Source organism: Copadichromis virginalis, linkage group LG17, assembly GCF_057382275.1.
Source record: "Copadichromis virginalis isolate Kocher_CV1m ecotype Utaka linkage group LG17, C_Virginalis_male_GT1.1, whole genome shotgun sequence".
In the NCBI taxonomy this organism is placed as follows: Eukaryota; Metazoa; Chordata; class Actinopteri; order Cichliformes; family Cichlidae; genus Copadichromis; species Copadichromis virginalis.
The window spans coordinates 19,789,949-19,803,080 of record NC_140634.1 but is presented as its reverse complement, the minus strand read 5'-3'; the positions used below and the strand labels follow the sequence as shown (position 1 = coordinate 19,803,080).

Sequence of the window (13,132 nt, the reverse complement as noted above, 5' to 3'; positions counted from 1 at the left end):
CAAAGTTCACAGCTAAGCTTGCCTACCTCTGTGACATTTTTTCACTGCCGAACCAGCTGAACATCTCACTTCAAGTTAGAAACAGCAACATGTTTTTTGTTGCAGGCAGAGTTGAAGCCTTCAAGAGGAACTTGCTTTGTGGGCTAAGAGGACCCAGGAAAAGTCTCACTTCTTTGAAAACTCCCTTCAGGTGTCTGTCAACACCTTTCACAACTGGCAGAAAAATTTGATGAATATTTCCCCGAGGAGCCATGAGAAGGACACACATGGATTTTGGACCCATTTTTTTTGTGGATCCCACTAAAAATGATGTTGCTTTGCTCTCACATCTGGAATCCCAGCTTCTGGAAGTTTCCACCGATAGCGCTTTAAATTTGCAGCAGGCCAAACTGGAACTAGGTTCCTTATGGATTCCTGTTTCAAAGGAGTACCCATGTCTGGCACTGAGAGCTGTGAAACTCCTCCCATTTACAACTACATATCTGTGTGAATCAGGATTTTCCATTGTGGCCACAACCAAGACCAGAGAACAGACTCAGAGCAACACTGGAAGCTACTATGAGAGGGAGCCGTTCCCCCATTCTACCCAGACTGGATTTGATGGTGTTTGCTGTTGTTCATTTGCTGAAGTAACTTTTAGATTAACTCACAGATTATACGGCTATGTTTTCATTTGCACTTTATTTAAATTTTATAACAGTTTATTCCTTTATTTATGCAATTTCTATTTTTCCCTTTTTTCTTGTCTTTCTTGCTGTTGTAACATTGAATTATCAGTTATTTTTGTGGTATTAAGTCTGACTTGAGCCTTTCAATTTCTACATGCAGTTTGATTTGTTCCATGAATTGTTCACCTGTTTTGTTTTATGTGCTTGTTCACATACACTCTAAAAAATGATTCATGGGGTTAGTAAGTAAAGCTTAAAATTAATAGCTTTTTCTGCATAAAAAATTAAGTTTGTTGCATGTACACATTGTAATCAGTTGATAACTTAATTTAATGAGTTGGTCGAAATGAAAATAAAGAAAACAGTCTTAGCTCAGTAATATATCGATTTTGAACAGACATTTCTGTGTTAACTTAACATGAAAGTGTATTCAGTTAATACAACTTAAAAATCTCGTAAGCGTCCTTTAAAAGCTGAGTACAAGGCTGACTTGCCCGGACATGTTGTGCTCTCAGACCACTGATCGAAAGAAACGGAGGCAAAGAGAGAAAGCAGAGAAGCGGCATTTTGTACGGAACATTATCAAACGTTAAAGCTTTGTGGTGAGTACAATTTTTTGCCTTGTTTTATTCACAGCAGCTAATAACTCTAACTTTAACTCTATCAACACGCACTGCAAGAAATCCTTTTTACACAACACTAAACTCTTCCTCGGCGAGTGGTGGTGATAAGCTAGTAACGTTACACTTCTGGCTAACTTGTGAAGTAATTCGACCGTAACATTAGTCTTTGTTAAGTTTTGTTTTACGGTGGCAGCCAAATGGTGTTAATTGACACTGAGCTTCTGTAGCAGTAGTTTTAACTCTGCAAAGACAGGGTAATACATGTTTTTCTTCTTTCTACTTTGAAATCGTTGCAGCGTTGATGAAGGTTTGACCAGCAAAAGGCTGGGCCATTTTACATTCATGACTAAACAAATGTAGGTTACTGAGTATACATTCGGTTTAACATCGATGCATTTTGATGTTTAAGTCCTAGAGTTATTTTTATGTGAGATTGAAGTTTGTTAATTGAGCCCTAGCTGAAGAACAGCCTGTGTCAAAGTTCAGTCAAAAAACGCGGGCGAGGAAGCGAACGCCATGTTGTAGAAACGCCACAGGAAAGATCTTAAGTAACATTCATAAACTAGTTGTTTTAATGACATTACATTGAGTGTGCATTAGCACATAAAATATAATTTTGCTCTTTTGGGTGTTAACTGCAGATACATAAGCGCAGTTGTATCACTTAAGAAAAAATATCTTTGATTTGGAAACATAACATAACATTCTCCATTCGCAGGCAGGAAGTTGTCAATCAAGCACCAAAAATCAATGACCTGAAAGAAAGATGGCCTGCTCTTTTTGATGCAGTTCAGGTAAATATTTTTCCATAAGATAATTTGCAGTATGTATTCTTTTAAAGTAAATTGTATACATTAACATGTTGTGCCTATTTGTGCCTTTTTTTTTTATACAGATAAACCAAGAATTCAGAAGGATCACCACTGTTAACCTGGAGACAACATTCATGGCAAAGCTAGACCAGTACTCTCAGAAAATAATGTCCTTGCTGTCCTCAAGAGGAGGGGCTGCAAAAATGCGCATTCGGCGCATCCAGAACATGCTGCTAGAGGTATGAATGAATGAAATGCAGTTTATTTCAAATAGGATAATCCACTTTTTTTTCCAATAGGTGATATTGAGTCTTAAAAGGTAGCTGTTTACAACTCAACTATGTCAAATTATTGTTTAGAGCTTGAGGCACAAATATCAATTAAAACTATAAATACTTAATAATAAAACAAATTATAGGTGATGTGGATCATGATTGGCAGAGTAATTTGCAAGATTTTGCAGTTTTTCGATTTGTTACCTGGATTTTTCAAGTTCATGAATTGATCATTTCAGAGAAATGGCTCTTTGAAATGATCAATTCATTATTTTGATTATCACTGGAAATCTATAATTGGTACAGTTCAGGCCATATAAAGTCAATCCTTTTTTTTTTTTTTTTTTTTGGATGTAATTATCAAAAACCCATCCTCCTCGAAGAGCAGTTCGACATTCTTTTTCTTATTCACAGGACGATTCTGTGGAGAGAAGGTGAGAGGTCGCTATCCGTGGCTTAGTGGTGTATCTCAGGGAAAAGGAGGAGGATCTCTTCAAAGAGCAGGTAAATCAGACATGACTATACTTTGTATTAGAGGTACGATCTAATCTATTATTAATTGATTTCTAAATTAATCGGCAACTATTTTGATAATTGATTGATCGGTTTAAGTAATTATTTTAGAAAAAGAAGTCCAAATTCTCTGGTTTCAGCTTCATAAATGTGAATCGTTTCTGGTTTCTTTACTCCTCTATGACAGCAAACTGAATATGTTTGACATTTGAGGTCATCATATTGGGCTCTGAGAAACATTGACATTTTTCACCATTTTCTGACATTTTCTGGACCAAACAACTAATCAGATAATCGTCAAAGGAGCTTGCAAAGAGAACCTTCACAGACATAATCAGATAATCGAGAAAATTGTTAGTTGCAGCCCTATTTTGTGTTACTCTCATGTATAAGTATGATTACTTAAAACATTTATATTGATTCTGATCTACCAGGATGGTGGCGGGGATATTACCAATGAAGTGATGAAGATTGTAACCAGAGGTGCCACAACGTCTGATCCAGCCAGCGCAAGGATCATACTTGAAGGAACAGAAGTCCTAGCAGACCTGGATGTACCCAGAGCCTGTGCCTTGCTAATGGGGCTGATATATGCACTCAACCTCAGCTACCCAAAAGAACTGAAAAACACTTTTGAAAAACACTTTTGAAGTGTTTCAAAAGATATTCCTCGAGCTGGATGATCTGAAAGCCAGTCCTAAGGTAATGTCACTAAAAAGTAAACTGTTGTACTAAAAAATGTGAAGAGTGAGGCTATCCTCAAATTAAACGGGAAATGTTCCACTGTTGTTTGCAATGTGTTGTGTTACATACTTTACAGTAGGCAGTAGGTGTAAAGTTGAGCGTTGAGCATTAAGTACACCTAGTTAAAAATAATGCACTTTAAAAGGATAGCTCGGGTCTTTTGAAGTGAGGCTGTATATGAGGTACATATGTATTGTGAGTGTATTACACACAGTAGATGGCAGTCAGTAAGCTCCACCTACGGAGAAGCAGACAGGGCCACCGGCACGCAAGATGAGCCTCCATCCTAATAAAACTGATGTCAGTTTAAATGTACATTATATCAAGAATATGTTTACTGCTTTATTTTGCTATCAGACAGCCTTTTCTGTGAGGAAAGAGAAGTTCTACTGCTTGTTGTTTCAATCGCTCTGGCCCACCAGCGTCCATGGACAAAAACAGCAATTTTACCTGACAGCACACAGGAGTTGCTGGTCTCCTGCTGCCTTGATCAGTAAGTGTAATTGTGTTATTTGGTGACTTTGGTGTTAGTTCGGGTTAGTTCAGATTTACCAAAGTCACACAAACAAACTGAGCCTATCGTGCGTGTTGGTGGCAGGAATGTGCTGACTGCTGTCTACTGTGTGTAATACACTCACAATGTACTTCATACTTAAAAAAAACCTAAACTATCACTTTAACACAAACAAACTTGAATCAGAGCATGACTGTCAAAATGTTCAGTCTTTTTGAGACAGATTTACAGGGGTGTTTTATGTCATTTATTTTATGGAGGCAACAATTTTGTCTGCTATTGAAATGTCAATGAGTCTGGAATGGTGGACTGGTGTTCTAATAAACAGTTTGATCATAAAACTGGAATTTCAATGTGTAATTTATTGTATAATTGTAAGTTATAAGTTATTGTAAGTTACTAGTACTCAAAAAAATTAAGGTAACAATTTGCATGGATATTTCTGAGTAGAATAAAAGTAAAAAAATAAGTTTTAATAACTAAATGGAGTAATTTTTTAAACAATTAAAATTAAGTTGGTTCAACTTAATTAAGCTTGTAGAGGACAAAGCAAATCATGTTGTTTGTACGTAAGGAATAGAGTTTGCCTAACTAGAGAACTCTTGTGGCATTTACGCTATAGTGGCTAAGCTGAAGTAACTTAAAAAGATCCATGCAAATTGTTACCTTAATTTTTTTACGTTAAGCCAGCAGATCTTTTTTTAGAGTGTAGACACAATAAATAAATGTCTTTGTGATTATTACACTGCATCATGTTATTTATTTGACAAAGTTTTAGTTGTTAAAATGAAGTAGATTTGATTTAGTTATTAAATATAAATCAAACCAAAAGCAACAACAATTTATTCAATACAGTGTTAATATCTATGGGCTCCCAGCCACTTTGTAGTGGAAAAGTTGGGCCCAGAGGTAAAAACAGGTTAAGAACTCCTGATCTACAGTACATAATGTCATCAAAAGAATCTGAAGAAATCTCTGCATGCAAGGATCAAGGCTGAAAATCAGTATTGGATGCTTATGATCTTCAGGCCACAGCTCACTGTTTTGTCTACACATGCAGGTTAAAGCTCCATCATGCAGAGATGTTGTTGGTGCCATCTCCAACAACGATGAGATGGCCTACATGGATGAAGTGAAGAATCGGGCATCGTGGTGCCAGGACAACCACCTCCAGCTGAACGTCAGCAAGACCAAGGAGCTGGTGGTGGACTTCAGAAGGGGTCAGCACAGAGACTACAAGCCCATTATCATCAATGGAGCTCCAGTGGAGAGGGTGCAGTCCTTCAAGTATCTTGGTGTCCACATCTCCTCAGACCTGACATGGGCTGCCCACATTCAGGTCCAGACCAAAAAGGCTAGGCAGCGCCTATATCACCTACGACAACTGAGGAAGTTCAGGGTCTCTCCAAAGATCCTCAGGATTTTCTATACAGGCGCTGTGGAGAGCATCCTCACACAGAACATGACATCGTGGTTTGGGAACAGCTGTGTGAAGGACCAAAAAGCTCTCCAGAGAGTCATCCGTACAGCAGAACGCTGCTGCAGGATTGCTCTCCCCCCGCTTCAGGACACCTACACCAGGAGATGCCGGACTAGAGCAGCGCAGATACTGAAGGACCCGTCCCATCCTGGCAACAAACTGTTCCAACTTCTGCAATCTGGTAGAAGGTTCCGCATCTTCCGGGCAAGGACAGAGAGACTCAAGGGGAGCTTCTATCCCCAAGCCATCCGTGCCCTAAACACACACACCCGCCCTCTCACATCATCTATAATTGACTGAGTCAGGACTCTTCCAGACACTAAACCAAGGCACAATGTACATTTCAATTTCTTTAATTTTAAATATGTTTATATTGTCTATCCTGTAAAATAGTCAGATGTCTATTCATATTAAAGTACAGAATTCACCTGCTTGCTGCTACTACTGCACATTCACCCAATGTATATACTACACACACACACACACACACACACACACACACACACATATATATATATATATATATATATATATATATATATATATATATATATATATATATATATATATATATATATATATAATGTTTTTCCTCTACACCCCCCCCCCCAATTTTTTTGCACATGTCGAGGAGCGTGTCAGGCTACATTTCACTGTGTGTTATACTTGTATAACTATGCATGTGACAAATAAAGAACCTTGAACCTTGAACCTTGAAGATACAACATGTGAGCATGATGCAGAAACACTGTCATCTTCTTTGGCCAAAGCTTATTTAAAAGATTGAGACAAATTGGCAAACTGTTCTGTGATCATATAAATCCAGATTTGACAGTGTTTTGGAAAACATGCATGCTCATGATTAACAATAGTTTTTGAAAAGTAACAATATAATATACAATACAATACAAAGAAGGTCATTGGAAATGCTTATGCCATGGATGCCTTTAGTCAATATACAAGAACATCTAAATGAATTATGTTGTATTGCACTCAAAATAACAATGAGTATTCATCCATAAATACAAATCATCAATTATGAACATCAATTATAGATCGTAATGTGTGCGAGGAACAAAAAATAGAGAATGCTGGTCAAAGCTGGTGGAGATTCACAAAAATACAGTCCAATGTGACATCTCTTAAAGTTTATCGATATATGATGCATCCCCAGGAATTTCATGGACTGTCTAAAATGTCAGATCTATTTTTTTTTTTTTGATTTGGCAAAAAATAAAATTGGATTTAAGGATAATTTAGGGTACACTGCAAATTTGCTTTTCAAAGAATATCAAAATCGATGGTGTCATAAGTTTTTGATAAGGTACCAAGTAAATGAAGAGAGGCAATGGAGTGAGAAAGTTTAAAAGGCAGAAAGCATACAGTGTGTAAAGAGAACCCAAAACCAACAGTCTTGAAGCTTTTTTTTCATCAATGAACCATCTGCAGTCAAATGGAATTAATGGCCACACCAGTGCAGATGAAAGGTTTGGATAGTAATTTAAACTGTAAGCCAAATCCATATTCTTCAACATAGAACAAAAAACTGTTAAAAAACTGAGTCTAATACCTCTTCACATGGCACTAATTGTATGCTTCACATCACTCATATTTTGCAGTTTATAGAATTTGTTCTCTAGCGTGACACTCATAGGTTATAAAGATTCTTCATGTTGTGACTTCATCTTTTTAAAGAAAATACCAAAAATGGAATAAAACCTGTGAGCTAGTTCAGTCAGACAACTCTTGGAAGATGTAATACACCACAGAGCCCCCTGAATTTTACTATTTAGGCATCAAAGTTTCCAGTCAGCCCCTCTGTTATACTGAAATGCAGTGCTGTGTGTTGATTTACTCATTTTCAGGTTCACACTTTAAGGGAGTGATGCTTTTGGAGCCTAGCTGCCAATCTCTCACTGCATTCTCCCAAAGTAATAAAAATGTTTAAACATGACTTATCCACTCATTGCACAAAATATTTGAAACTGAAGTAGAGGAAAAGTTTTACCTTGAACAAACTTGCAACCTTTTCATTGGCTACATTTCACTTCTGACAGTAGGAAAAAATGGAAGCTGCAAATAATAAGAGGAATGACAGCCTTCCATTTAGCTGCTTCAGTTTCAGGGCCGCTGTTATGTTCATTCTTACTCACTTTCATGACATGCCAGGAAACGTGAATAACAAAATACCACGGTTACAACAAATGCAATTTTTTTCCAAGAGCATGGGTCTTGATTCTACTACATTTTTTTAAATACATGTAAAAACCACCAAGTGTAATTAGTCCTGCGACTCATCTTCTGCTACTGTGCCCAATGCATGATTCATTCTAATGGCTCTAGATGTGATTCAGGCCAAAATGACTTCAACTATTTCAACCAAGGGCACTGAAGAAGCTTAATTTTTGGAAGGCAGCATGTATTGTTGTTATCCTAGGTTACTCAGTTCATTTAAGCTTTTGGGGCATCTTTTTTTTTTAATGAGATGTCATAAATATCAAGGTAACAAGAAAAGTGGAAACAGGAGAGAAACTAAACACAGTTGAAGGCAATCAAGCAAAATGACAATAAAACTGAATTAAACAGTATATAATCAAAGACTGTGATTGTCAAAGTAAAACATAAAATAAATAGAATAGTTTAGAAATGTTCACTATTCTGACTAATGTTAAATGTTATTTGTAATGTTACATTTGTAATGTTAAATGTTATTTGTGAAAATATGTGTAAGGTCTACTACTAGTTAAGTAAAAGGAATATGTGGCTCAACAGAGCTCTTTGTCAGCCAGGCTGCAGTGCTAAAAATAAACCTTGGGTTATGCAAGAACATATGCAGTGAGGATGTAATACTATTAACAGGATAATCAATCTCTGTGGGAGAAAAAGCAAACTGCACCTAGTATTCTCCCATTCAAGTAATAACCAGGCCCGTCCCTGTTACGGTTCTGGGTCAGTGTTGACCCAGCATTTTGAGTTTCTTATATTTTGGTTTATTTTTGCATTATGGATTGTTTTCTGATGTTCTGGTGCTTTTTTTTAAATTATTATTATCATTATAGATCTGTTTCTGTTATTCTTGGTGAGGGATCAGTTCTTAGGTTTTGGGTTCTCATGTGTATTGCAGTTTCTGTTCAGTGTCTAGTCTGTCTCTCAGTGTCATGTCTGCATCTTTGTTTAGTGGTTTCTTGTTTTCTGTCTTATTGTGAAAGTCTTTGTCTTATGTTAGTGTGTGCAGCTTAGCTCCCCCGTCTCATTAGCCCAGCTGTGTCTCCCTTCTGTTACCCATTCCCTGATTACCACCCTGTGTATATTAACCCTACTTAACAGTGTGGCGGAGCTGCAGTCGGTGCTGGATCGTTGAGTTAAACTCAACAGTATGGCTGAGAATGATTGTTTGAAAAACCTTGCTATCAAAAAGGATAGCCTAGTTAATTCATTGTGTTACTAGGAATCTAGGAAGCTTTTACTATAGGCTGATTTACTGGAATGCCATGAGAAGATGTTACAACACATCACCAAGGAACAGAGCACACTGCTCCTTTGTAGTTATGGAGCTAAAAGGTATCTTGCTACCTTCTCACGGGTGCACGGAAAGTATTCCACTCCCACTTCCTCTGCTAAGTGTGGCTACTGCCTGTCTTCTCCCTCCCTCTCCTCCACCTCAATCACAAGAGCACCCGCTGCCGGTGCCGGAAAAGCACTTGGGGGAATTATATTAAAGTGAAGGGTTTTTAACACAATGTGCTCTATGTTCAGGCAGCAGAGTCAAGCATATGCCACAGACTGCGCTAAAATCTCTGTCATGGTGGAATTGCTGATGGGGCGAGCATTGAAATGGCCACAGGCTGTGTTAAACACTAACCCTGAAATCTGTTACTGTGATTTCCTGTCTAAACTTGGATGTTTTTGACAAGGGTTCCAGTCCAGACACTGCTGCTCACCGCATGTTCACACTCAAGCAAGGCCGGAGAAGTGTAGCTAATTTCTCCATGGATTTATGGACTTTGGCCAAAGAGACTGGCTGGGAAGAAAAAGCACTCCGTGGAGCCTTCTTAAACAACCAGAACGAAGGAATAAGACGTGAGTTGGCCACTAAAGAATTACCAAAGACTTTGGATATTCTGATCAATATGTATATTAGGTTGGATGATCATACCTCGGCGGACCGACGGAGGTTCAAATCCTTGGTTGAGGACTCTGCCCATAGTATGGCAGGGAATGGAGCACGAGTAGACAAAGAGGAGCAGCCCATGCAGCTGGGACTTACCAAACTCAGCCACCCGGGTCGGAGAAGAAGACTTCTAGTGGGTCTGTTTCACCTGTGGAAAGAAGGGGCATTTTGCTGACTCATTCCCCTCTGTGGTTCATCTGTATCGGTGGGAATACTGACGGACATGTCGGAATGTGTTTCCCTACCTATCTTGTCCAGCTAAACTGTCCCATCATTCTCACACTTACTCGTGCAACGTGCTAGTCGACTCCAGGGCTGAACAAAGTGTTTTGTATGAGAGGCTAGCTCAGAAGCTGGGTTTCCCATTAATTCCCCTTCCGGAACTTCTGCAGATGTCTGCTCCAATCCCATAGAGCCATCAACACCCCCTGATTTATCTGCAGTTCGCACTGAATACCATGATTTGGCAAAGGTACTTAGTAAGGACCAGGCATTGTTGCTGCTGCCCCACCGATCCTGTGATTGTGGGATTGGTCGCCTGCCTGGCACTCCTTTGCCCACTAGCCAATTATACAGTTTCTCAAAACCTGAGAGGGAGGCAAATGGAGCGTTATATCACAAAATACATCATACAGGCAGGCATCATACGGACGTCCACATCTTCCCTCATTGCTGGGGTCTTTTTTGTTGTAAAAATAAATAAATAAATAACACTCTCCATCCCTGCATTGATTTCCAAGGCCTCAACAAAATCACTGTTAAAAACAAATATCCCTTGCCACTGCTTATATCGGCCTTTAAGTTACTCCAGGCAGCAACTATCTTCACTTAACTTGATCTCTGCAATGCCTATCGGTTGGTTCGCATTTGTAAAGGAGATGAGTGGAAAATGGCTTTCAGTACTCATCTAGGTCACTTTGAGTACCTCGTAATGCTGTTCGGCCTCAGCAACGCCCCCGCAGTTTTTTAGACTGTGGTTAATGATGTTCTCAGAGACTTTCTTAACCACTTTGTGTTTGTCTATTTGGACAGAAAACAGAGGTCCCTAGGGTTTGCAACTTCTATCTACGATTCATTTGAGACTTCAGCAAGTTGGTAACCCCCTCACTCAGCTCACTTCACCTAAACTGTGTTTCCCCTGGTCTCCCTCTGCCCAACAGGCTTTTGACCATCTTAAGCAGCTGTTCTCCTCCATACCAATCCTGATCAGGTGGACTTGAATCAACCATTTGTTGCTGAAGCAGATGTCTCTGACTCAGTCCTTTCTCAACAACTTGAAGGTAAACTACATCCTTGTGGCTTTTTCTCCCACCGTCTCACACAGGCCATGGCACTATTAGGGAGGTAACCATGAGCTCCTGGCCATAAAGATGGCCTTCCTTCCCTTGGTTGGAAGGGAGCGAACACTCTGTGCTGGTGTGGATGGACCAGAAAAATGTTGGTGTACTTGCAGACGGCCAAGTGCCTCAATGTCCGGCAAGCCAGGTGGGCCCTGTTCTTTACCAGATTTAACCTCACCATCACTTACACACCTGACAACCTGTCACACCAGTTTGCACCAGACTTTGAATCGGAGGAGAAGAAGAAGGCAATTCTGCCTTCTCTCTGACGTGGGAGAAAGGCTGATCAGGGAGGCACAGACACAAAGTATCAACTACCCTGCCTGCGGGCCTGCTCTGACCACTGCCTATTCCCAAGGCCAACATTGCGTTGGACTTTGTGGCATTGCCTGAACTGCCTACTTTCTTGGAAATACCACCAAACTACTCACCCAAAATGTTTTCCGGCTGCATGCTATCCCTCAAGATATTGTTTTGGACCGGGATCCTCAGTTCACTTCCCAGGTGTGGAAGGAGATTTGTTCTGAGCTGGGGGCTCAAGTCAGTTTTTCCTCTGGTTTTCACCCCCAGACTAATGGCCAATCAGAAGCTGGAAGCCGTCCTGCGATGTGTTGCCATCTCTAACCAGTCCATGTGGAATGATCAGTTGGCCCATAACTCCAGCACGTCGGCAGCCACTGGTTTTTCACCTCCTATTCCTTTCCATCACACAGGGTAAGTTGGGGGTGCCTTCCGTTCGGGCGTGGCAGACCACAAGGACAGGTCTCCTCAAGACCATGGAGCAAAATAAGGGGCTGTCAGATCTGTCGAGTACAGGCCCTGGCCTACCAAGTTGGCCAGAAGGTTACCTGGCTCTCCTCCAGGTACCTCTCCCTAAGACAGAATCCAAGAAACTACCACTCCGGTTCATTGGTCCTTTTGAAATCCACCCTGTGATTAACCCAGTAACTGTCCGATTAACTCTTCCCCGCAACATGAAGGTTTACAGTGTGTTCCATGTTTCTCAGTCTAGACTAGCCTGTCTGGACTTTTAACTAGTTGCCTGTTATTTTTCACTGTAAATACTCTCATTGTTTCGTCTTTGAAGAGTCCTGCGTTTGGGTCAGCTCCTTAGCTATTACCTGACAATAACAATATAATGTGTCTTCAAAGTTTGCATTTAACACACTTGTTTAAGAGTCCGTGTGTACAGTGATTATGACAGAGGAGTATTAACGCTGCAGACAGAAACAGTGAAAGACAAACTTTTTTCTTTGTTTAAACAAAAATTCACTTTAAACTAGCACAGATTGAGTGGGCACACACACACACACACACACACACACACACACACACACACACACACACACACACACACACACACACACACACACACACACACCTCAGTCCATTCATCACACCCACAGATCTGGCTTTGGTAATCCCAGATTGTCGTTCTCATTCATGAATGATATTAATAATCTGTGTGTGTGTGTTTGTGTGCTGACCCAGATTTCCTAATGACTTCTCTAATATGTTTTGAATTTATAATGACATCGACACCTCTTATATATACTTAACGACCTCTGTAATGTATTTTATTTGTGAGGGGTCTGTGTGTGAATGTGTGTATATGTAATAGGTTTTAAATGGATGAGTGTTCTTTAGATTGCCCTTGTACTAAAGCCTAGTGGCTATCGAACTGCTATGCTGGCTGACACAGATCAACGATAATGACAGCATGAGAGACAGAAGGGGGAAATCACTATTTATTTACTGTGACTTTTTGGGTTTGTTTATTTTCTTATTTATAGTCTGCCATTACCATTTTTTTATTATTACTGCTAAAGTAGGTTAAAGCACAAATGTAATATTTTAGAATTTAGTATTGTTTGTGTAGCATTTTACTGCGGTCGTGAGGTCTCAGAATCTGCTCTCTGAGCACAAGAATGACAAGACCACGGAATGCAAGTTTGATAACATCATGGAGAAGCTTGCAGCTCTTCAACAGGA

The 13,132-nt window shown here is 39.7% G+C and overlaps 1 long non-coding RNA gene across 1 annotated transcript; it reads left to right on the top strand.

Annotated features, from left to right (window-relative positions):
• Nucleotides 1-899: 899 nt before the first annotated feature.
• LOC146689321 (uncharacterized) lies at nucleotides 900-4,850 on the top strand. The gene is made up of 5 exons (XR_014916095.1): nucleotides 900-1,270; nucleotides 2,010-2,085; nucleotides 2,187-2,342; nucleotides 2,793-2,882; nucleotides 3,326-4,850. It is a non-coding gene; the product is annotated as an uncharacterized LOC146689321 (long non-coding RNA).
• Nucleotides 4,851-13,132: the final 8,282 nt, after the last annotated feature.